This window comes from Phaethon aethereus, assembly GCF_964289735.1.
Source record: "Phaethon aethereus genome assembly, chromosome: 16".
NCBI lineage: Eukaryota > Metazoa > Chordata > Aves > Phaethontiformes > Phaethontidae > Phaethon > Phaethon aethereus.
The window spans coordinates 5,655,830-5,683,074 of NC_138592.1; positions in this window are offsets into that span (position 1 = coordinate 5,655,830).

Consider the following 27,245-nt stretch of genomic DNA (forward strand, 5'->3'; position numbering starts at 1 on the left):
ATAACTAAATTTGTGTGTACTACCTCGTTTTGCAATTTCCAGGTAAGCCTGGAGATAACCAGTTGCATCAAGAGCATTTAACAGAAGCCAGGGGAGGGAGGGGATGCAGAAAAGTGCCGTGGCTCAGCCTTGACACCACGGTGCTGGGTGAAGCGGGTGCGTGGGTGCCCGGTCCACTTGATCCTGCAGTACCTCTTCAGCTGCTGGCTCTGATAAATATGAAGTGATCTGAGAGAGCTTAGTCCTAATGAAAGATGAGTGCATGGAGTTACTGTCAAAGGTCTCAAGAAGCTGCTTTGCTCCCAAAAAGGGGGAAAAAAATCCAATATACGCAAATACAAAAGCAATGTCTGATAAAAATCAAAGTGTGAGAGTGACCCTGCTAATGAAAAGGACTTGTCTGCATGGAGTTACAGATGAGTGAATGACCAGTTAGGGGAAAATATTATTTGCCTGGGAAAGCTTAACATTTGAATAAGGAGAAAAGACTGCTGCTTATCTGTAGCAGATCACTGTGCCCTACTGAAAACAGTGCTATGAATTTTTCTCTCCCTCTCTCTGAAGCTGTTCTTTTTCAGATCAGGCGAAAGGGAAACAAATGTGTAATTGTCTCATACATAATATCTAATCTCAGTTTCTGCACAAGTACATAGTAGTCCTTAACAGAGGAAGAGAAGAATGTGATTGTTTGGAATGAATGTTTGGTAGTCTGAACACAGAGACTATGGCATACTGTTTGCATCTTGGGCAAAGGATTCTTGCGACTTCTAACTTATTGATAAAACTGACTTAAAATGTTTTTTAACCAGCAATGAAAATTGAGGGGGTCATCTTAGAGACTGGAGCATAAGAAAAAAAGAACAATTTCTGTGGGATTTTTGCATGGAGATGCAGGGAATGACTGTTAATTGCTGGTGTAGGTATTAGTTCATCAATGTACATGTGCTCATTACTGACTATACCCCATGAAACATCAATTGAACTTAATGAGAATATGCTGAGCTTTAAAATAGAAACATGCTTAACTACCTTCCTGGGGCATTAAATGGTTGCCCCAATGTTGGCCAAGTTTCGGTAATGCTGGAGTCAGCCTACTTGATGCATTTTGCCCTCTTAGTGTGAAATCACATGTGGTTTGCAAGAGGATTTTGTGAGTGCCTCTGAATGCAAAATCCAGCTTGTAGATGTGTGGATGAAAGGCTCTGTATAAATGTCAGCCTTTATTATTGTTACGAATTTCCGGCTTCTGTTATTAAGACATTTTATATGGATCTCTGCGTGTCTCTCCGCCTGTGACTTTGGATTAAATGCCTGCCACAAATCTCCCTGGCATCCCACGGAGGGGATTGCTTTAACTTGGTGCTCTTCTAACCTTTCCTTCTGCTCAGGGAATAAACCTCTTTTAAAAAAATGACCTCATAAAAAAGGAGTAAACTCTGAGCTCTTTGTTTTTCTCAGGTCTAACCTCCAGGAAGACTATAAATTCATTTATTCTATAAAACACAGAGAAGTAAATCTTCAGCATAATGTGTGGGGAATTAGCCACTTAACTCCCATTAACATTAATGAGAACGGAATATTTATTTACCCCACAGCACATAAATCTTCGCCTTGTAACTTCTACAGTTTCTAACTGTTTCCATTGTTCTAAGGATCATGGTTATCCTGCTGGACTGTTTACTAGGTTGTCAGCCTATGGCAGATATATTGGATGTTTCAGTCCTGTCCCTTCAAGTAAGCTGTAAAATACTCTGGGGGTCTGTAACATGAACTTTCTGAAACCTCTCTGTGATAAGCTCAGATGATTCAAACCTCCTCCGCTTGGTGCTGTCCCATCGTTCCTGCTGGGAGCTGGAATCATTTGACATTAATAAACTGTTTTGAGTGATAGACTCCTGGTCTGTGCCCAAGGTGATGGATGGATGGGACTGAGGCTGCCGGTGCTCTGCCATGAGTCTCCACCTCTTCCAGAATCTGTATTTCTTCCTTTCTTCCTTCAAACCTGTGTTGTCATTGTAAGAGAATTACACTCTCAACTCTATCTTCTCTACTTAAAGTCAAGATCAGGCAAATCAACCAAGCCTCATATAACCCTGCTTTAATGAGATCTTTTGTCTCTCCCCTGGAGGGAGGTGAAGGGGCCATAGCTCAGCAAGACCTATTGGAGGCTTCACAGTTGTTATGTGTCCTTATCTGGAAGACTCTGAGATGCTCTCAGGATGGATGAGCCAATGGACCCTAACAAATATATGAATATGAAAACTGCCAGTCACTGGCTGAAATCCAGGCTCTGTTGTACACCATGACAAAACTTCCCATGACTTTGGTACACCAGGTTTAACTAGCGCATGAAACTACTTTTCCCTAGAGCACTCCACAGAAAGCTATTGCTCTTCTGTGTGGTTTATTTGAACCGCTCTGAGGAAGTTAATAAATCCTCCAAATTTCTGGTTAAAAATAAATAAGTAACAATGGAAGCAGAAAGGCTCCATCTTACCTTCCATCGATTTATGAAGTATTTTAGAAATAAAGACTTCCTCTGCACCTAAGTGGATTGGGCAAAAAGCAGTGGGCTTAAACTGAAGCTAGAGAGTTTTAGGCAAGACATCAGAAAAAGCTTCCCTGGGATGAGGGTTGAGAAGCACAGCTGCAGACTGCACAGGCTGCTGTCTCTAGAAGCAGGCTAGATAAATTGTGAGGAAGGACCTAGATGGTCTAGCCTAGGCTGGACAGTTGAAGAGAAAGAAAATGGTTGTTAATTTAGACACTCCCTTCCAGCTCTGTCACTCTGCTGGAGCAAGAGGAGGGAGAACCATCAATTTTCAAGGTTGTTGGATCAAGTCTGTTTAGTTCTGTAAGACTTTTCAATAAACTAAGAAAACTTTATCCAATGCCATCCTTCAAATGGCAAAGAATCTGAATGTGGGGAAGAAATTATTGTGGAATGTGGTGTTAAGAGAGAGTAAACCTTGGGCTGTGATTGACCCGTGGCTGAAGTCATGGTGAGAGTCCTCGTAAACTAGAAAACCATTGCAAAGAAAAAAAGAAGCCCAATCCCCAGGTACACATTTTCTATGTGAACAGTTCACCTCATCTACTGATCTGACTTGCCCCATTCCGTGTCGCTGTGATCTTGGGGAGTCACACCTCATGCCAGGTAACGGAGAACCTGCCTTCCTGTTCTTGACACTTTTGAGGGAGTTGAGCACATGCAAGCATTGCACACACCAGCAGCGCAGGACCTCTCCTCTTACAGCAGTTTTTTACAGACAGCCCTTAGCTGAGCTAAGCGTCCAAGCTGTGCATAATGCCTTTTTTAATAGCGTACTGAACCTATGGCTTTTATTATCCTGACCAGCTTGCTCACTGCACCTGCCAGGTTCCTCCTGAGACTGAAATGAGAGCAGCCCCTGCGTCTGTTTTCATAGCTCCAAAGCAGAGACAGGGATTTGTCAGGAAACCATTAAGCAATACTGCACCATTTGTTGTGGATCCATTTTCTTTCCTGAAGCCAAAGTATTTGTTTTCAAGGTTCAGGGAACAGGATTCTGGTGTGAATTATGCCAATATAAATGCACAGGACCCCTCCAGGCAATTAGTAGAAAGACTTCTGATTCATGCACTTTGCTGCACACTGATGCACACACATGAGAACCACGTCTATCTCTGGAGCTTTCAAGCCACAGAAACTGGATGCATGGTTAGGCTCAGGGACGTGAGACCTATGACATATTAAAACATCAAATTGTTGCTATTATTAGGGATTTAAAGCACCATGATCATAAACAATGGGCAAACAGGCAATCCCATGTTCAACGTGCTAACGGCATGTTAAGCACAGACCCAGATGACAGCTTTGATTTCAGGTTTAGCTCCTGTGAAATATATTTTCTCAGGAAATCTTTACTCAGATATTACTTATTTTTTGTTTTCTCAAATGTGTCACTAGTCATTAAAATCTTAAAAAATATCAAACTAACGTTAACTGTGAACACATACTATTAATGCTTCATGGTACCTCACATTTAGTGTATTCCTCCCTGAATGGTCCACTAGAAAACTCTACTCTATACTGGGTATCATTTACTGAAATGTAAATATCTCAGACAGAAGTTGCTTAACAATGTTCAGCATCTTCCTTCAAGAAAGAAGGATAGGAAATGACCAAAGGGAAAACTAGAGCAAAAAAGAGACAGGAAATTGCAATTACACAATCTTAAGCCAAGTGCTTCCTATGGACAAGAAAGTGACGTCTTTAATGATGAAAAGATGAGATTCCCTTTAACTGTTTTGCCTGTCACCCACATTACGGTGCACTAACCCTGGCCATAAAGGCTCCATCCAGCACAGTGGTCACAGTAAACTCTTCCAGATGCAATGGGTCATGATCCATTTGCACAATCCATTTCCTTGAAGAGGGATATTTTGGCTGGACTGAACCACCAGAGCATCCCTCTGGAGCAGCCCGGCTTGCATGGACACACTGCTCTAGCCGGACCTGGCTTATAAAAGCTGGTTAAGTCCTAGCTGATGGTGGCATGGCCATATCAGTTACACAGTATTGGGCAATATCACTGAACTAGTCAGAATGATATATGCTCAACCGGTGGAGAAACAAATGCAGGTAGCAGACATAACCACATTTCTCTCTTTCTTCCCACCCCCTCCCCGCCCCCCCACAAAGTGCTGGAGGGATTTCTAGCGATAGATAAAATCATTTCTACAAAACTGAAATGCAACATTTGTTCCGGAGCTTGTTAGGTCCTGAAATCTGTAGGTGGGGTTGGGAAAATGACATTCTCAGCTCTTCGCCAGCAGCGAAGCTATTAGAGTCTTTGTAAATGTTATCCAGTTAAGGGCTGCTGCTTGTGCCATATTCCCAACAGCAAATGCAAGCATCATCAGGATCCAACAAGCTCCCAAGAATAAGCCCAGCAATTCAACTAAAAATAAATATAATTAAACCATAAAAAGAAAAATGTCTGTAAGATTATCATCCTTGCAGCTAGTTGGAATGTACTTGGGAAATATTTTTGTAGTTAGTTGCAAATAAAATATGTTTTACATGGAGAGAATGTTGCCAAAATAACACAAAATAGATCTATGAAATAAAAAAAGAAAATAGAAAAAGATAAAATAAAAAGTGTAAATAACTTTTTCACATGGTTAGACACGTTGCTTATAAATATTCTCTCCTTCTGTTAGAATCAACTGGTAGGTGTCTGGCCTAAGGTTGCGTTTCATTACCTGTCAGACTGCGACCTGTAAGAGTGGATAGCAAACATCAGATCACAGAATCATTAGGTTGGAAAGGATCTTTGAGATCATCAAGTCCAACTGTTAACCCAACACCACCATGCCCACCAAACCATGTCCCGAAGCACCACATCGACACATTTTTTGAACACTTCCAGTGACGGTGACTCCACCACCTCCTGTGGTCTGCAGGCCTGCAGCCTGTTCCAATGCTTGACCACTCTCTCAGTGAAGAAATTTTTCCTAATATCCAATCTAAACCTCCCCTGTCGCAACTTGAGGCCATTTCCTCTTGTCCTATCACTAGTTACTTGGGAAAAGAGACCAACACCCACCTCGCCACAACCCCCTTTCAGGTAGTTGTAGAGAGCGATAAGGTCTCCTCTCAGCCTCCTCTTCTCCAGACTGAACAACCCCAGTTCCCTCAGCCGCTCCTCATAAGACTTGTGCTCCAGCCCCCTCCCCAGCTTTGTTGTCATTCTCTGGACACGCTCCAGCGTCCTTCTTGTAGTGAGGGACCCAACATTGAACACAGTATTCAAGGTGTGGCCTCACCAGGGCCAAGTACAGGGGCACAATCACTTCCCTACTCCTGCTGGCCACACTATTCCTGACACAGGCCAGGACGCTGTTGGCCTTCTTGGCCACCTGGGCACACTGCCGGCTCATGTTCAGCCGGCTGTCAACCAGCACCCCCAGGTCCCTTTCCGCCGGGCTGCTCTCCAGCCACTCCTCCCCAAGCCGGTTGCGTTGCATGGGGTTGTTGTGGCGGCAGTGCAGGACCCTGCACTTGGCCTTATTAAATCTCATACAGTTGACCTCTGCTCATCGATCCAGCCTGTCCAGATCCCTCTGCAGAGCCCTCCTACCCTCCAGCAGATCAACACTCCCACCCAGCTTGGTGTCATCTGCAAACTTACTGAGGGAGCACTCGATTCCCTCATCCAGATCATCTATAAAGATATTGAACAAGACTGGCCCCAGAACCGAGCCCTGGGGAACACCGCTTGTGACCGGCTGCCAGCTGGATTTAACGCCGTTCACCACAACTCTCCGGGCTTGGCTGTCCAGACAGTTCTTTACCCAGTGAAGAGTAAACCTGTCTAAGCCACAAACCGCCAGTTTCTCCAGGAGAATGCTGTGGGAGACGCTGTCAAAGGCTTTACTAAAGTCCAGGTAGACAACGTCCACAGTCTTTCCCTCATCCACTAGGCGGGTTGCCTGGTCATAGAAGGAGATGAGTGATCCAAGGGATTTACCCATTTTCAGTTTGTTAATCCTTCATTCTTATGATGTTCTAATCATTCATGACCTTTATCATAATCCATCCCCTCCTAAAATTTCCATTGCTGGGATACTCTTGAACTTGTTCAGATTGACTATTAGATATTTTGAATATACTGTCTAAATCATATTGTATTGTTTCTGTTACGTGTCTGGCTATGTGAAATCTTTCAAAGAGGACAGTAATGAACATCACACAAAGAATATTATGTCACCTCCCCCAGTTCTTAAGTAACTGGTCTTGGAGAATCAGTACTAAGAGGTTTACAACATTTCTGAAAACTAAAAAGTTTTTCATGAATATATCATCTAACATTGTCTGAATACTGATAAATGAATAATTTCATATAATACTCACAAAAAACTACAACAGAAAATGAGTCAGTAATGTGCTCAAAGTCTGAAGGACTGTGCCTCTGCCACCAGCCTCTAATCTGGTTAAAGATTTCTTTCTCATACTGGTAGGGGACGATGTCTGGACATACTCTTATTGATGTGCCCAACTTGTGTAAGGGCAAATTGCTACCTGTGCCTCCCTTCAGCAAGAATGAATTAATTCTCTTGACTTTCAGCAAAGCGAATGGTGGCACTGAGCACCTCCTATGAACTATCAAACACCTCACAGGTCTGGGCTCATTAGCAGGAACTGTAATTAGTGCTCCCATTGCTGTTATTGATGCATTTGTTACACTACCACCTCAAAGGCTTCCAGTGTTCATTTGTCAGGGAAATTTCTCAGTGCCCAACATACTGAATTTTTCTCTTGCTAAGAGTGCAGGTATGTGGGAAAGCTAACACATTAGGCAAGATTTGATTGCACAAAACCGCAAAAGAAAAACCAAACTGTTGTCAGGTTTGGTGGGCAACTGAATGGGAATCTGACAGGGAGTTCATTAAAAATCATGTCACATATGCCCAGTGCAGAGCCACGACTGGCAATTGGCTTTGTTGGAACTAAAAGGCTGAGCCCAATCTTTGCTGGAAAACTCCCTAAGGCCATTTCATTTACAAAAAGACCAAGCTTTTGAGAGCATATAATTATCCTTCACCCCTGCCATCTTATCCTGCATTAAATTTAATTGCTCATAAAACTTGGCAACATTCTTACACACATTTAAAGAAATTAAGTGGTTCTGTCATTTTTTAGTGCTCTTGATATGAAAGTGTTTCAACTTTCACTCTGTGACAAGAACCTCTGCCTCCTCCCCTTCCCCCAAAATATACATTCTTCCTGAGAGAACTGAGCTCAGAGTGAACAGATGGGCTAAAAATAGTTGATTTTGGCCAAGACTGTCTAAAGTCACCAGTGATTTCCAGTGCCTCTATTTTTAGAGGTGAGTGCTGACCACTTACTGGAAGTCACATTCCTTCACGTTTTCAGAGCTGGGCACTCCATATCTTGCTCTGTCATTTCCAAGGTAATAAGTAATGAGCAATAGTCACCCAAGGGCTGTGGTGGGATTGTCACCCTGCACCTTGACTCTTCACCAAGCTCTCCTATCCCAGCTCAGGAGAAGCTCCCCAGAGTTGCTGTGCATACGGTTGACCCATTGAGTCCCTGACCCACCAGTACTGTTTCATTGCAAGAGCACCAGATGCAATTTGAATTTCCTCTCCACCATTCACTGTCAGTTGGCTGTAATTTTAAAGCATGGTAGAGTCAAACCTGTTATCTGGAAATGAAAGACTCCTAAAATATGAACCAAAGAGTGGTCCCAATAGTATGAGCCATCCATGTCCAGTCTTTTTTCCTGGGACCTGTACCAGTCAGTTCGTTAATGCTGTCTTACCTGAGAGATTGATTTGACATTTACCTGCCCAGTATATAAAGACTTTTTTTTTACAGGCCATGAAGAGGACAAGTCATTTAAATATGTTTCAAAGCTAAAAGATGAACATTTGTTATTCCTTTCAATAAATGCAGCATACACTGATTATGACAGTGCAGATAGAGATGGGGTGGAAATTTTGAATTCACTAAGTGAGTATCTGTTAACATTTGCTTTTTATCTACAGGCCTACTTTTCAGCTGTGAAATGCTGTTAATCCATCATGAAGTCTTGTCATGTGCTTGGTAATTATATGTTTTGTTGTTCTTCAAATGAAAACAAATGAATCTGGGTTTTGGGGTGGACAGTGTGTAGGGGCAATTCCTGATGATCAAGTAAAAATACCTATTGACATATGTGACAATTAAAAACCCTAAAAAGGTTTGTAAGAGCAGTATTTTCAAAGGTACTAATCACCTATAGCTCCTGTTCTCCTCAGTGTTATGTACTGAACTTGACTGGACCCAACACAGCACTACATTAAATAAATGTTGGGTTTTATGTCCAGTGTGAAAGAGAATCATCCGTGAAGCAAAGGTCGATGAAGTCAGATTTTCTACTGTGTTTATTGGCAATAAACATCTTGAGAGAGAATGTGAGCATCTACAAACACCGGGTTATAATGTTAATATAGTCCCTTATCGCCTTCTAAACGATCTGTATCCTGACACAGGAAGTGAGCTTCAGTCCCGGATGAATTACGAATGAGTGACTCCCTAATATAAATAAAAGCAGAAGGATGGGCCTTGTCGAGCAGTCTGAGCACACAAGCTGGAAATAGGAGCCAGGAACTTATCTCAGCTTTGGAAAGTGAGCTGCTTTGGAGTCTGGTCCAAAGTTCGGTTAATTAAGCGGGAGTCTTTCCAGAAACATCAGAGGACTTTATCACTCTTTATTAGGGCTACCATCTGTCCATCTCTTTTTCTTACATTTGTCTTCTTTTTCTGCCCCCAAGTGATAGGCGCAGCCCACGTCCAAGTTTCCCCAAACCCTGAAGCGCATGTGTGTGTGTAGGAGTGGATTCGGTTTGCCATGGTAGGCAGATGCAGGATGCCAGTGGACGCAAGCAGTGATGGACGTGGGGAGGTGATGGAGGCTCAGGGCAGACAAGAAGTGTCGTGGGCTGGCAGAAGGACCTGTGCTGGGAAGGCTGATAAGGGGGAAAAGGGAGTATTTGGGAATGATGAAATGGGGAAGAAAAAAAGCAGTTGCGGGGGGGGATAGGTGAGAAAAGCAGATTGCTCTGGCATAGGAGGCTCTGGGAAGCAAAGAGGGGTACAGGGTAGGGGTCCTGGGTTTACTGCCCTGGCATTTAATCCTTAACTGGGGCTTTGAGAGGGGATTCCCACAGACTTTTCCAGGCTGCCACTTCTACTTCTTTGCCCTGTCTGCTGCCATGGAGGAAAAAATGTTGTGTTATTAAACTGCCCCCTTGGAACAACAGAAATCGAGGCTTGAAGCCTGAAATTTGAGGAAAAAGTTGTTGGAACAAAATAGTTTAATAAAATTATATTTGGAGGTGAAGGTTTTTCTTGTCATAGCACTGCAGGTGACTGAGACAGCATTGTGTCAGGTCTGGCTCCTTCTGCTCCTTGGGATGTCTGGCTGGGGTGTAAGATGTGCACTGCAGACTACTGTGTGGTGGGAGATGTCTGGGTGACTTCACCCTGGTGCTGGATTCACCCCAGGTGTGGGTGCACAGCACTCACCAACACCAGGCGATGGCTCCTGGGGCTTTCTCCCTGCTGCCATGCAGACACTGTCCCCAGGCAGTGCACCCAGCCTTGCTCTGCAGGAGGGGAAGGTGTCTCACAGCCACTTCTCCCCACTCTGTGCCACTGTTTGTGTCCCTTTTCTCTCCTACACTTTAGGTCTCGGGCAAGACGTCCTATGACTTCATCCCTCCTTAAGGATTTCCACAGTGTCATGGTTGAAGCTGAACTCTAAATGCACACACGTCTGGAGCTGGGTCTATTCTCTCCTTTGACAAATTGTTCAGACCTCACACCTCTACAGCTAAACAAATGTAATCCAAGCATCAGATCATAAAATCTTGGAAAAAATTTATTTGAACTGCTGGCATGGCTTCTAGTAGTACACTGGGGGCAGCTCTCCTTTCACATGTCCCCAGAGGCATGTAAAGCATTTCACTCCTAGTAACTGAGCTATAAATGTAGGTCTCAAGCAGTGCATGCTCCATGTTACAATGTGAGAAACCTGGGGGCTTTTGCTTTTTGTGCAGGAGATTATCAAAGCACCTTTAAAGAGAGCCAGATTTCCTGCCTCACCTTTCCTCTCCCATTGCTCTGACATTCACTCTTCAAAAAACCAAAAGGTGTCAAACTTTCTTCAACACGTACAAACGAGCCACACTGCCTGGGCAAATGGAGAGGAAAGACTTTGGTCTCTTGAGGGCTTTTTGCTGGCTGCTCGCAGGCAGGTAGCAGCTCTCTGGCGACATGGTTCTGCATTTGTGTTACCAGTTATAGTAATATGGAGACAAAGACATGCTGATAACAACAGGCAGACACGCTTATTTCCCTAACCTGTTTATACTCCATAGCTATGAAACCCAATGTGCTGGAGCAAACATGTCCCTTCGTGTTTTAGGGGAAAGAATTTGGTTTTGCAACTCACTGTTCTGCTTTTCCCTCTAGTTACCAGCAGTGCACACTTGGACTTGAAGGAGGAAGAGCTGAGAGGAGTCAGGATAACACATATAGGGCTGATCCTCACTTCTCACTCAGGTCTCTTAATTGCCTGAACTGTTATTAATTAACTACAAGAAATGGTTTATGAAATGCAAACTTTTGGCTTGTCCTTGCAAATGACCTTGGGAGTTTCAGATGTGCCAGGACAGATGGAGAGGAAACGCTGGTGCCAGGTTGTGGGTGAAGCTGCTGGGTATGAATGCAGGTCACCAAAGGTTCATCCTGCTCCTCCAATGCCAGGGATAACTGAAACACTAGCAGTTACCTGTTGTGAAATGTGCAGGGGTCAACATTTGCTTTGTTCTGCAAAGGAATGAAATTTAAAATGTCTATTTTTTGGGTTTTTTTTGTTTTTTAAATAAGGGGATTGTTTTCCTATTCTGAATGAACGCCTGAGGCACCAGGTTATAGCATCCATCTCTCACGACGTAGAAACCAGTGATTTCTTTGGTCCCTCATCCATTGGTTAGGGTACCAGGTGAAAGATTTTGCACCATTTCAAAAAAAGGACTTGAAAATAACTTTCCATAGTGTAGGTGAGGGGCCTGGACACCAGATACTCTCCTGGATGATCTGGGCAGGAGAGACAGAAAGGGGTACGCTCCTGCTCTGCCTCCTTGCTCAGCAGTTTCACACCTTGTCTTGAGTTAAATTTAGCAAAACCAATACATTTGCACAGAAAGCTTCAGTTCTAATTAACTGCCATTTTCCAACAACACAAAACCCCAATTCACTGAAAACTTGCTAGTGACTTGGATATAACTGCCACTGGTTTGATGGTGCTCATGACATAAAGCAGGATCAAACTCGGCAGTGGAAGAATAAATAATCAATTTTTGCATGCTGGAGAAGCAAAATTTCAGGCTTTTGATGTGAAAAGGCACCTGAACAACTAGAGGCTGACATTCATAGCACTGGAAAATTTGACTCTCAGAGAGTGCACTGAGCTTGAAGGAGCAAAGAGAGGTCACACCACATTTTTTGCGGGAAAACAGTGACTGCACCTGCCAGCCACCTCATCCTAACTAACTCTGTTGAGGCGGGTGGATGGAGCTCGAGGATGTGCCAGTTCTTTTCTGTGAGGTGGCTTTCTGCCCACTGCAATTACGGAAGGAGGAAAACAGCAGTTTCATGAATAAAGCTGGCAGCTGCCCAATACAGCCTGAAGAAATAACCGTACCTTAGAGAAGCCTTTCTTTTTCTTTCTGGGTTGGGCTATGCTCTTTAAAGGAGTTTAGCATTCGTGTAGGCATCTTCATTTCAAGATGCTCATTACTGATAAAACCTATCCTGGTCCCTGTGCAGTCGCCAGCCTGTGCTGGTATGAAATGCCTAAGATGCTGGTGTGGGAGGTTTGCCTGCTCCAGACACTTCTTAATCTGGAATGGTTGAAGGTTGGTTTCAGCTCAGAAGCATTTGCTTTAAAAATACTTCTAGGATTTAACAGTAACCATTGTAACTCTGGACTAGTTTATTATCCCATATGGTTGCTGAATGTAGCTTAATTCTTGACGACAAAGGCTTCCTCTGATACTAAATTCTGACTTTTAATCAGACTTCATGTGGAAAAAAACATCCCTGGATCTGTTCTGACCACGCTCCCTTTTACTGTGGCTGATTGTATGACAAGTTTGTTTTCTTAGTATAAGACATCAAGCACTGAGCTCCTCAGCTCTGTGGGTCGTGTTGGCTTAAAAGCAACAGTTCTGAGCCATTATCCTCCCTGCCTATATCTCAGTCATTACAGTACTTTTGCAGCATCCCCAAGTCTTCCTCCCTGATTGCAGAGCTATGCTGAAGTCTCTGTAGCCATCGTTGGGGTTACAAACTAAGCCCAGACACTTGGAGCTCCTCTCCATCATGTATTTTAGTCAGTACTTCTGCAGAGTGATGAGGCCATTGGCCACATCCCACACATCTCCTGACACCAGGGAGGTGAGGTAAAACACCATAAAGGACTAATAATCCCCTGCATGCTGAGGCTGGAGCAGGAGGAACAGCCCTGCAGTTATTACTGCACTTTGGCAGCCTCCTGATAAGAGCAAAGCCTCCTCCACTGGGTTTATGAATAAATCAAATGTATGAACATTGACAGCATGTGGTTCTTTAAAGCAGATCTTTGTTCAATATAGCGAGAAACTGTATTACCAAAGTTTTACAAACAGAAAAGACAAAAATTCAGTATTCTGGAGTAAGAGTTTTGTCTCATACTGAGAAAAAGCCAACATTCATCTGCTGAGATGTCCTAGGGGTTTTATCTATTGAAAACTAACAGGACAAAAGATTCAAGAAGAGGAGAGGAATCATTAAGAAGAGAAGATGAAATGAGAAGGAAAAAGAAAGAATACAGAAAGTTAGAAAGAGTTCGTTGGAAACAAAAGTTGCATAAAGATTAAAGCAAAACTGCAGACGATAAAACCTGCATTTTTGCAAATCCTTTTGTGAAATTATGGCGGAAGGGCTAATGCGAAGAACAACATTATGCAAAGAAAATAAATACTGTAGAGAAAAAAAGGTGAATCCAGGTTAAGGCAATGTAAACTGCTTTCAGAGATGCACACATCCTTTGTGTCATTCGTACTTTCTGAAGAAAAGTATTATATTTTAAAGTCAATAGATGTGTTTATCCAAGTCACTCCTAGCTCACTCCAAAAGGAAGGCTTTGGGGTTTTTAATTTTTGGTTCCAGACAAAGTAATTTTTCTTTGTCTCTTTTTTTTTTCTTTTAGAAAAATGTAATACACTTTTCATATTAAGAAAACAAGAGATTGAAAGATTACTTTTGGCACTTCACATCCATGACCCCATTTGCTGCTTATATGAGGAAAAAAAAGGCAGAAGATGGTTCTTGCTGAGACTTCAGCCCTTGCAATCACCAGATGTGAGCGCAAAAAAGAATAGGGACTTCTTAGCCTGTCTAAATTTACCCTTACCCCAACGACCTCAATGTGTCTGAAGACACCTGCAAGAACATTTACCCTCGAAGCATCATCAGGGCCACCTCCTGCAGTCCCCGATGCTTACTGCTGAATTTCATCATCCTGAGTACATGGCAGCTGCCTGGAGAGTTACGGGCACCCCTGCCAGCACACATCTGTATCTACACAGCCAGCCCTGTGCCTCTGGTAATGAGTGCTTGACAGGAGCCTCATCTCTTATTTTGGGAAAGTTTGTATCTTGTCTGTTTTCAACACTTTGGCAATATACTTTCTCACCGTTTCCTTTGGCATAAATAGCAGCCAAAGGCAGCCCTTCCTGAGGGAAGTGGTGGTACCCATGCTGAAGGCAGAGCACCTCTTGCCCTGTACTCTTGGATAAGCCCTGCAGGTGGTTTTATCCTGTATTAGGAGGAGATTGCCTTTTGCCTTGCTCAAAACTGCTTGGCTGAGTAGGTCCTCCTACAAGCAGCACCTCTCTGATCACAAGGCCTTTTTTCCTTTTGAATCTTTTCCCCAGTGTAATTAATAAAGTAAATTGCATAACACCAATTACAGAATTCCTGATGTGGCCAGATGAGGGGAGCAGTCATCTCCTTTGCTTTGTAACCCAGTCCCCCACCCTTATATTCTCCAGCTTTATTTGACTGCTTTGCAGCTACTGTTGCCAGCAGGTCTGTTTCCTCTTTAGTTTCCTCATGAACATTTCCATCCAAAGTATATTTTGCATTTTTATTGGTCCTCCCCAGACATGTGGCCTTTCATCTCTTGACATCGAATCCATATGCCGATCTCAGCAGAGCGTGCAGACTGCAGCACCTTCTCCTGCCACACCTCCGAGGCATCGCTGCTTGTTTTCCAGATCACATCCCATCACTGTCCCATGTTGCATGGGGAACAGCATCCCCTTCCCTGCGCCAGACCGGGCTCTGCCCTGCACACCATGCAGCCACCCTTCATTTTTGCCCTTCAACAATCCTTCTGCCACAGCACTGCAACGAGCCTTTCTTTGCTTTCCTTTCAAAAAAATCTCTCATTTATGTGGTGACCACTACTGCCTGCTGCCTAATAACCCAGCATGTGTGTGGCCCCACTGGCACCCACAGTGGGAACAGTGCACCCTGGGGACCTTCATTCACCTGGAGATGGCTCCAACCCCCACCAAAATCAACTGAGAGTTTGTTAAACTGTGGGGCCGGTGCTCTCCATCAGCTACTCCACTCCTGGTCCTCCTCGCTCACCTGGTCTCTGTACAAGGAGCTTCCTCCTGCCCTTGGCAACTGGGTTTCCCTTTGGTGGGAAGGGGATCACAGAGGGATAGAGGAGATGCACTGGAGCATATTATAAATTTTTCCATATTATAAATGGGCTCACCCAGCCTTTTTCACTGGCCCTAGAAATGCTCCGGTCCACGTTGGCCAGGATTTTGGTTAAAAAGTCAAACAAAGTCAGGAGCGCTGGAGAGACAGTGGAGGTGTGGGACGCGCTCAGCCCTTGCGTGGTGCCTCGGGTGTACCTGAGACATGACGGTGTCTGGAAACACATGGGCCTGGTCGTGCGTTAACGTCTGCTGCGGGGTCTGCTCCTCTGCTGCGGCATCTGTAGCTCCAGCTGATGTTAATAGGAGTTTCATGTGCATCTGGACAGAAGAGTTAGAGAGTCTGAAACAACGCCTTGGCACATGGAAGCTCTCATCGTTTCAAGGCCTATTTCTTCCTTGTGCACAACAAAGCAAAAAGTCCCTCCTGCTTGTTTTTGTCTCGATATTTTTCACAGATCCTGGCGCAGTAGGCAGCCTCAAAGCAGACCCCCAAAAATGGTTTCTGCTTAGTTTGGATCATGAACAAGTTGTCAGAGAAAATTATGCTGTAATCCTGGGAGATACAATAAAGCTGTCCCGTAGGTTAGGCCTTTGCCAGTTGGAGGCGATTCTTAATGCAGATTTCACTCTGCGTGTGTCACATTTGCTAATTTTCCATGAATGATTCCTGATTTTCAATCGACCTTGGTCTTTAGGTTCATAAAACTTTGTTCTGCATTTAAGTCTTTTGGCAATGTGGAGTTTTGCCTGAAATAAAGTAGGAAAGAGATGTCCTGAAAAATAAATTCAGTAAGATTTTGCACAGGGTGCGGCGTTACTGTCAAATGGTACATTTTCTGCTGCTTCTACTGCCTGGGGAGATGTTCCCATAGATAAGGTGCTAAGCTTTAAGAACTATGGATTCAGCTTGTACTTCTTTAAGGCTTTAGACCAAGCTTGTAAATGCTTTGGGACTCAACTTTCCCTCTGTAAATACAGTCTTGATTTTTCCTGTTGTGTCTATTCAGACTGTGATTTTCAGAGACACCCAGGGGAACTGCTGTACGAGTGCCACAGAACAATAAGTCTGTTCTAGTTTCATTAAATGCCTCACTGAAGCCCTTTCCTGGGAGAGTAGATCATTCACCCTGCTTTCCTACACGCCAACCTGGTCCTATTTACACAAGCTGACAGACTACCTGATGGAGCCATTATTCTCTTTTCATATGTAGTCTAAACTATTTCCTCTTGCTGGGCACTGAGCGGATTTAAATCAAGATGTCTTAGTTCATGGAGGTTAGGAATAGTCTTATAAAACACCTTATTTCTTCCTTGCTCCTACGTAAATCTATTTTATTGGACAATTGGAAAACATAACACTTGGCTTGTGTGGATAACCCCCCATGTGCTTCCAAATACAATATGCAGTATTTTTTTTCAGAATAAGTTTTTCATGAAAGCCTGTTGCTCCCTGCATCCAGACTGAGCTTTTGCAGAGCAACCTGCCCTCCTGGCCTGAAATCACACCCAAAAAGCAATTCTTGGCCAGGAACTCTGCATGAGGAGACATTTCAGGGCTGAAATTCAGGTCACATTGAGGTTGTTTTGCGTGATTTTTAGCCTGAGAATACAGGTTAGACCAGTGCCATAATCAATGGAAAAACCTCCAAGGGGTTTTAATAGTTCTCTGTTACCTGCTCTGCCTTGTGAAAGGAGATGCCCAACCAGAAATTAACCCCTGAGGCCCCTACGCCGTTTCCTCTGCCGTGCAGCCTCTTGCGGCTCGTCCCCGCCATCCCTCCCAAATGCGTTCTGGCACACAGAGTTTGTTCTGGCCAGAAATTCAGTTTACAAAGATTAAAGAGATGCTGTGAGGTGGGCAGTGAGCCTCAGCAAGCGAGGAGATAAAGGCAGCATTGGAGGTGGTATGGGCATGGTGTGGACTGGGGGTGCTGGGGGAATGGGCCAGCTGGGGACACAGGAGGAGGTTACACATCCTGAATACACATGAATTAATGATAAATGCACCAACGTCCACACTTTGAACAAGATGTGCTGGCCTGCTCGAAGCTCCTGTCCCTTATATTGCAGCATCTGGCTCTCTCTAGGCTCTGGTGTGATACAGTGCAACCGTTATGCTCTGCAAAACTACTTGTCAACTGCCCAACAGCTATACAAACAAGGCAGGAAAACACCGCTTGAATATTTAAAATCATCAACAGGCTCCTTTAAACCACTGGCTAATGCCTCTGGTTGACATTTAACACTCTGCATTAAAAAAGAAATAATTAACTGAAACACCACCTCATTTTTACAGTCAGGCAACATCTTGCACTTACTATCATTGTCAAAAATTATTTTCACTTAAACTGTGCTACTGCGGCATAGGACATACACACAAAAAAGAAAGGATTTACTGCTCAATGCTAAGTCATACTTTATTTTGCTATTTAAGGAGCTAATAATGCAATATAGAGAGCACAGACACAAATAAAAGTTTGTATGTTGCTGCCAACTCCAAGCAATTTAGTTTTGTGACTCAGGCAGCATAATTGTGAAATTGGTTTAGAACTCACTACATTGTTTTATTTTTATCTGTTTGTATGTTTAAATGCATGCTTGAGGTTCATTGCGTTTGCCTTAAGACCTAAATGTTCATCTCAGTTGCATATTGAAGATTTTCAGTGCAATCGTATGGGCTACAAGGCTATTTTTTATTGCTGAGAGCAGAGATTCTCTCACAATTGTGTGTAAGTTTGGACTGTAAGTAAAATGTTAAATGCACCAAAACACAAGAAAATGAAGAGCACATGGGAAGCCTTAACACAGACACGCTATGGCTCTGCCCCATCTAGCCACCCACCTACCCTGTTCACCCACAGTTTGCGGAGGATACAGGGTGAAAGGGATGTGCAAAATATCTTAAATGCACTTCCTGAGATGACACCGAGTATGGATTTGGCTCAGTTTGTCTCCAAACCCAGAGGCAAAAAAATATTAAATTCTAAAACGTTAATAACAATGCGGAGGGCGACAATTTTGTATCGTGTTAGGGTGCTTTTCGTAAGACAGCCTCTGAGACTGCGTGCGGGTGCTGGCTGTTTTCAAATGTAAATCTGATCGCAGGCTGCAGCCCATGTGGTAGATAAATAAGCTGTATTTTTAAACGCAGTGTGAAATGTGGGGGCTGACGTGACCATTATCAGAGCCTCATGCATGAGTTATGAGACATCATAAAATATTTTCATATTGCAACAATGAAAGCTAAAGCTGCTCTGTGGTAGGCTTGTTTGATCTGATAGCTCGCCCAGCTCCCTTTACTGGGTCTAGCAGGAGGGAGAAACGTTTCTCAAGAGCCATATTTCTGAATGCCATAATTCGGTATTCCAAGGGCCATAATTCTGAATTGTTTTCTCATAAATTTCGTACAGAGAAAAAACTTTCCTATGGAATGACTGATGAAGAATTGACTATTAACACAATACAGGTGACATTTTCAGGGATTCAGGGACATTTGGCTCTGCCCATAAAGCAGCTGAACTAGGCACCTTCATCAGGCTGAAACAGAGTTGCGACATGAATTCAAAGAGTTAGGTTGCCTCATTTTATTAAGTAGTTAAATAATACATTTTATTCTGAAAATGAGCATTCCTAGAGGTTCTTCAGACTGGATGGAACATAGCTGTATGGAGATAACAATTACGGTCAATTCATCTCCTTCAGAATGAAGCTACCTTCACCAAACTTTGAGATTGATCCTGTAAATTCTTAGTGCCACAAATTTTCTTTTCCTTTGATACTCTCTTTCATCTTAATTTATTTTATTGCATTCATTAGATAAGTGATTCTTCTTAGTCTTATTTGCATAGTGAGATTCGATTTTACAGAATACCTGTCAGCTGCATTTCTCTACGTTAATGTTAGGGTCTGGGTATAGATCTTCTTAATTGTTAGGTTTCGTTCCTCCCAGCAATATTGACTTCCTGAGTGATCTTGAGCTAATAATCTAATTTTGCTGTGTTTCACTGCTACTGTGGCACATATTCTGCAAACGTAGGAGGCATAGATGCCTCTGAACTTCTTCAGGCTCCTGTGAAAATCCTAGTCCTGGTCATTCCTCCTAGCAGATGTAAATGCTCTTTTCATAAAGTGAAAAGTGGAAGTAAGTGGGGCAGGAAAGCCCAACAGTGCCGTCGCTGGCAGCAGGGTTGAAATGCCGTGACCGACAAAGGAGAAGCAGGGGACTATGTCTGTATGAGTGTCCTGAGGGCATTCTGCACTCAGGCCAGCAGCGACGAGGCATCGGCTTGCGGACTTGGCTTGGAACCGACCAACTTGGAGCCATGGCAGCGTGTGGCCGGGTCTGGAAGGCTGTCAGTGCAGACATACCCTTCCAAGCAGCAAGTCCAGCTCTGTGGTTTCTGGCACTGCAGAAACGACTTCAATGGCATGAACCCACAGGAAGAGCTGGACCTTGGAGGGTACTGCCGAGAGTCTAATTTGTCTTCCTGTCATGGACACGAGGTTCAATTACTTTTCTCTCCCTCACTCTATTTATTGAAGAATATGATAAAAATGCATGCAAGCAGTTAAATATTCTGAACTGTTTCAGCTTGGCAAAATATCCTTCTCTTCTTGTCTTCGCAGCATTTTACTTTGGGGACACAAAGGCACACTGAATTCATGTCTATGGTGCCTTTGCATTGAACTGATTCCAGTCAGACCTAATCACAAAGCTGGGCAAGGGAAAAACTGAATTTTCAAACTGATGACACATTTATACCAGAATTGTAACTTTATAATATTAATGTATCATTTAACTTACATGTATACTTTGGAATGTTTATAACTACTGTAAATCATAGGCGAGAGCGGCCAAGAGAGTGCCACACAACATTCCTAGTGCAACTTGTAAAATAAATACAACAATCACAGAAGAACAACGTTCCCTGTTACAAAAGGGAAAACGTAGCTGCTCTGCTGCAAATGGGAAATGTGCTCAGTGAAACCTTCATGAAGCCCAGGCACTTGCAGAGGCAGTGGCATGGCATTTTCCCTGTGCTGTCCCCAGTGCTCCCGCTGTGGTCCTCCGTGGAGATTTCAAAGGACAAAAAGCCATCGTGCCAGCGCCAACAAAGTGTTGTATCACTGGGAAATGACACCACACATTTGCGGGTGATGCTGCTTGGCGTCACTGTTCGCTTCAGTATGACAGCCCAGATTTTGTGACGCGATTTTCCTCCCTCCCTGTAAAGTGACTGCTGAAAAGCCATCTCCGTACAGCAAGAAACTCTCTGACCTCTGTCCACCTTGTCTTGAAAAGAATAAAACCCTACTCTTTCCTGACCCATAAAATTCTGTGGCTGATTTCTGACCTATTAACCTTCAGTTTTTCTTTTAAGGTTTATTGTATTTTTATGACCTGACCAGCGGACTGTAAAATACACATTTAAATGCATTCAATTCAGATAACAATCTCATCATTAAAACAGCCTAGCTTCTTTGTTTGAAGTTAGTCACTCTCAAATTCTTTTGGATTCATCAGCACGCTTACCCATACCTGTTTTTTCTCCCTGAAGTTGGCAACGTAACACGACACAAAGACCTTCAGTTCTTAAAAGACAGTAAAAAAAGATTGCAAATCTTATTTAAAATTCCCCTCAGCTTTAGAGCAACATCTACAGAAACATCAAACCCCAATTTGAATTCAGAACATCTCCAAACATGAAAAATGAATCAACTTCTGAGATTCAGAAGGTGTTTTTCTACTTTTATTCTGCTAAAAATGCAGTTGAGCAGCAAGCACAATCTGGTAACATTGCACAGGCAGCAAAATACCAAAATAACACCAAGGACAGGAGACTGTTTTAATGTACTTTCTGGTAAGTTATTTAACATGCTTTTGTTGGCAGGGCAGATGGTTTGGGGCTTTGGATCAGGCCTGGATTACTTAGAGCAGGCAGTAGGCAGTGCCTCTCACGTAATGGTTGTTCGCAAATACAGCTGAAAGCCAGTGTAATGGGACACTCAGTTCTGTTTCTCTTCTCTAACACTGACACCACGAGTATCCCGGCGCGTCCTTAAGTTTGGAAAAAAAACCCTTTACCATTTCATTGCGTCTGCAGATGCTGAACTGGGGTCCTCATCTTACCAAGAGGTCCCAACTGCCCCTATCACCGGCAGGAAGAATGGGACTGAGAGCTCTGTCCTGGGCTGCAGAAGGCAAATGAGTTATGTGGAAAGCAAAGCTGATGTCAGAAATGGGTTGGAAGAGCCCAGGGTTTGGCACTGCTGTCTGCCAAGGGCAGGTGGAGAAGAAGAGCTGTGTCCAGCAGAATCAGCCCCTCCGTCTGCTTGATGTTGCTGCTTGGTATCTTCACCCTGGAAACCTTCTGTCAGGTTAACGACCCAAAAAATGTGTTTTCTTTTCTCCCTAGTTGGATCATTTCTTGTTACGGTCAACAACTGAAAGTTTTATTTTAATACATTGCCTAATTTATAATGGGCTCTGTCCATCATACACAGAAATGCTCTTTTTTTGAGTCAAACACGTGCCTGTGTTCGTTCACTTTCTGTGTGCAATCCTTGGCCTCTGTATTTAAGAAACACGACCCTTGGAGGTGTTTATAGAAGGCTAAATATAGGTTTATCTGTTCTAGTCTTTCCATGAAAGATCTTTTTCCTTCAACACATGGAGATGAAATACACGGAGCAATATTAGTTAACACTTAAGTTATGGCACACTGCGAAAAACGCCAGGAAATTCTGTTTTGAGGTTGACGTTCCAGTCCTAACTCCTGTTGACTTTATATTTCTTTTCTTTGAAAGGCATGAACTGAGGATTGGGTGTCGCTTGAAGCTGAGTGACACTATTTCAGACAGGCGTTTGGAGAGACACCTCGCATTAATCTCTTTAGGTGCGCTCTGCGAGTTTGTTCAGGCCATGGTGGAAAGCAAGAGTAAAAATCCCACTGTTCTCAGCAGCCCGGAACCTATCGAAAGCAATATCTGCGAGTCCAGTGTATTAACTCTGAGTTAAATAAAAGAAAATGAACCAAACTTGAGGGAATTTACGTCAGAGCAGCTGTTTGCGTGCATCTTCTGCTGGTCTTAACTCTCACACTTTGGGCTTTCCTGTTAGCATTTACAATAACATCATTGCATCATGGTCCTAGTGTTTAATATTCCCTCTTTCAAAATATGAAGTTGCAGCTGACTCCCTGTATCCTTCTGGGATAAACGCAGAAAAAGCTTTACTTAACAGCTGCTATATATTATTATTATTACCTATTACATCATATCTTATTACAGCTCTATTACAAGTTTCCCCTAAAATCTAATCACATTCTGAAATTGTTTACAGCAAAACTAGAAATGGGCTTGAGACATAAAGTTCACATCCCAGCATGGGTCTGAACTTTCCTGCAGTTCAGATTTATTCAGACGCAGCATTTAACTCTCTTGCTCCTGAAAGACGGGAACAACTGCCAAGTTTGGATGTGCATCGTGGCACCACAGCTATGAGTATACATTGAGGGCACCTGAGATGTCCCTGTTCAGAGGGGATCTGAAGAGGTGGCAGCTGAGACAGGGTTCTACTTTCTGGTGTACGCTCTGAGACTGAAAGGCAGAGAGCTAAGCAGTGAAATTCTGATCCCATGTATGTGAATAGCAAAACTTCCATTGATTTCAGCATAGCCAGAATTTCACTTAAGCTAAAGAGATGGATGGCAGGTAGACAGGCAGACAGATACTAATTAATTAACTCATTTGAGCTAAGCTAGGCTTATTTCTTTAAAATGCAAGTGAACACTGACAGAAGGGTGTCATCATACTCATTTTGAGCTGCTTACGGCATGTGTCCAGGAGTCCAAGATGGGGAAGGACAGAGGATTGGAGTGGTTTGAGGCTCCCAAGATATAGAGTAAAGCTGTTCTGCGCTCAGGTCTGCCCACTGAACAGGATCCAGAGCCTACCTGAACCTCCAGGGACCCAGTCCAGCCCCTCGGGAGCTTCACCATGACGCCCAAACATCTCTTGCCTTCACCTCCCACCCTCCAGACTTGTGCAGACTGAGAAACAGCCCCTTATCAAAATAGCAATGATGTTGCTGCAGTGAGGCACCCGTACGACTTCTCTTACAGGAGCAACTGCTGCTACTGTGGGTAAATCTTCACAGGATGGGTCCCTTAGCAGAAGTGCATACTCATAAAGGTGGAATAAAAACAATCCAGGTCACTAACCTCATCCACACACCGACATTTCTATAGGTCTTTGCTTTACAGCTATGATATTAAGTAGTTTGGCTAACTTTTTAGAAATGTTACTATTTTCTCGACAAAATGTCGAGTAAGTTTTCAGGGGGGAATACTTCATAACTGAAGTATGTTTTCCTAAGGGCAATAAACCACTAAGAAATGTACTTTTTTCCCACCCAGCCTTTGAGCCAAAACTTTCACATGTTTTTCAAAGAAATAAAATTATAGGTGTTTTTCTGTAGTAGGGTGAAGTACCACCTGGGTGGCAGTGGTAGAAAGCTGGGCAAACTTTATAAATCTAGAAGGGGGAGATTGTTTTGGCATGACTTAGGGTTACAGCCTGGGTTTCCTATGCATAATTTTAAAAGGAATTGCTCAAAGCATCAGGAAACTCTTGCCAGTACACTATGCCCAGTGTACGACTCTTACCTCTTTAGACACATGGAAGATTGCCATGGCTGAAGAGAGGACTTTTTAGTGCAATGAACAGTGGAGTCAAGAGGCAGACTTCTAATTATTTCTGTATCTGACCATGGCCATGCACATGCTGGTTTAAGAGACCAGAAGAATGTAAAGTGAATTGGAAATAATGAGTTGGTCAACATGGGTTAATTTGGTTCCTGTTCAGAGGTCGAGGTGGGTTCCCGTCGTCTGCTGGCCATCGGGAGGGGAGCACTGAACTGGTGTCTGGGACACCCCCAGCCTGATCACAGCTTTGCAAAACCAATGGGAGAGTGGGGGGGATTTTTATAATTACTGGTAAATAGATGAGGGGCTGGAAATGCACTTTTGTTTTGGTCATTTTAATCTCTGGCATCACAGTGCTCAGAATGTAAGCAAATACTTTTTCTGATTGAAATAATAGCGAAAATTAGTATCAGTTCATCCACAATCACTTTACATTGGAGAGGGAAGGTGAGGAAGGGAGAAGGACAAAGAAACTTTTGCTAAAATGTCTAACAGTGGTGCAAGACCACTAAGAGTTAAGAAGTGCCTTGCTGGGCTGCCTGGCACCCTGACCGAGCAAGCCAAGCCCTGAGTATTTTTTTCAATATTAAAAAACAGGCAACATAAAATTTCTCTCCTGGAAATCAAACAGAAGGAAAACTAAAGTAAAGCTACAAAGGAAATCTCGTTCTCTGGCCTGCTCTGTGTGCTGGCTTCCTACGTGCCGGGCTGGGGAAACTCTGAATCCTGTGGAAGAAATCCATGGAGAGGAAGCAACAGCCATTGCACAGTATAAAAGATGGGGCTGGTTTTAATCAGGGCGGACTCTTCACAAATAACAAATGGGAAGGAGAGGTTAAAGTGGGGCATAAGGCTAAGCCAATAAAGCCTTTTTTGAGACAAAATAAGGAGGGTGCATTTCAATATGCCACAGTGGAGAGAGAGTCGAACGAACTAACATTTCTAGGATGTACAAACACTGTCTGACTCCAGGCTTACACTGCCTGCCCAGCTCATGGCGAGCAGTGGGCTCCTAATTTACAATGTCTGAGTAACCCTTGTCAGAAGGTGAGTCTCTCTGACCATGTAACCAGGCCAGATCTTAAGTGAATTAGACATCTAAAATTAGACAGTGTGAATGTCCGCACTCCTCCATCCCCTCCCCACCCCCTCAACATGCACATGCATCACTTGTCTGGGAGCACCCTAGCATTTTTCAACGTTTATGGGGGAAAACACATTTTTTGCAATGTCAAATCAGTGAGAAAGGTGTGAACAAGAGCAGTGTTGGGCTCTGCCTGCATCCAGGATGCAGAGAGCTTTCCTCCTTGGGTGGAAGCCAGGGTCTCCTGCCTGAGTGGGGTGGGTTTCCAGCAGATTTAAGTGCAATCTGGATCCAGTGCACAGTTTTTAACAGTTCTCCTGCAGCTAGCATCTAACACTAGCCCTTAAGTTGCCATGCTCCTTTTCCTGAAATTCTAGTCTGTTCAGAAACTGGATAACCAGGCTGGAAACAAAGGACTGCTGGTGACAGAAGTAAAAATTTCAGGAGGCGATCTCTATCTGATGGCCATATGGGGGGTTGACACTAAATCATTTAGTGCTGCAGCACGAAGGCTAAAAAATTATTCCAGCAAGCTGCGTAAATGCCTTGGGTACAAGCTGATGTCAGGGACAAGAAAAAAACGCAACTTTCTGGATTTCTATAACAGATATTGGCAACACCTAGAGCAGAATCTTCCAAGACCACAATAACATTTTCAGTGCTTACTGGATTTTTTTCAGCATAAAGCTGTGGTTTGTGTGGGTTGCTCCTTGGTGTCTTTCAAGTAACTAGCCTGCTGCTATGCAAACATTCGGGGTATGCAGTGGCCTGTGTGGCTGCTGTCTTGATTTAGAGTAAATCCTGAGAAGAACTGCTGTAGCACCTGAAAGCAATCTTTCAGCAACTTGAGGAAGCAGAGTTGACTTTTAATTCCCCAGTGTTCAGTAAGAAAGCAGGAAACCATTTTTTATATATATCTATATATCTATATCAGATATATTAGGGCAGGAGAGTTATGAAACCAGAGATATGTAAAATGCAATCTATTAAAATGCACCTATTACTGACTACCAAATGGCAGGTGAGATCTTTTCTGGGCATTGCGGTATATTATTGGAAATTTATTCCACATTTTGCACACTGGCTGCTCCATTAACTGATCTCACTAGGAAAAAATCATCTCATAAAATAAATATGACCCCATGGCATGTGCTAGTCTTTCAAGGACTGAAATCAGTTCCTAGAGATCAAATGGTTTTCATGAGCCTGGAATTTTAAGGTCCATAAAGTGTGAATCTCAATAGCAATAATCTTAAATCAGGGTCAAAATCAGCACAAAATTTAAAAGGATGATAAAAAAAATTCACATTTTCTTGATAAATTATCTTAAAGAAGTTGAATTCCCCAGGTATGCAGAGACTTTAACAAAGCGGATCACAGCATTTCCCTGGAAGGAATTATATGCCACACTAAAGCATAGGTGGTTAAAAACCAGGAAATTCATAAAGCCAAGCAGAAAGTTAGCAATTGTGCAACTTTATACAATCAGTTTAGTAACTTACGTTTGCATTGGACCAAATGTACCAATGAACGTATTTTTCCCAGTGACTGAGAATAAAGAGATCAGTTTCTTGTAATGCAATTGCTCTCTGCTGAAGCTGATTTGGAACAGATCTTCCCAAGTATAAATCTTTTATTAAAAAAGAAATAATTTTAAAATTATCAAATACAAGCTAAAACTCTTGCAGTGAGGTGGTATTGCCTGTGACTTCCAGGACACCAGAGATCACCTTGGTCTCCTCCTCTTCGGTGATTCTCCAGTTAGCCAGAGCCCAAAGGCTTGACTCAGAGTGCAACAAATGATGGATGCAAACAACTATTCATGCAGAAAATTCACTGGTGTAAGATTGTTTCCTTCAAAGAAAATAACTTTTCTAAGTCTGGGTTTCATGATTCTTCACTTCTGAAGCAAACGATTTTCAGCAATAAAGGAAAGGAAAACCAAGTTGGTCTGGAATATAATTTTCATTGCTAGGAGTGAAGGATGGACTTGGCCAAAATAAAAAAGACTAAATCTGTCCTGAAGGTGGGAGGAAAGTGTGCAAGTGACACAAGCCAGTGCCTGACCTGCTCTCTGGCAGTGGTGTGCACATGCTGTGGAAAGAGAAATCACAGACGTG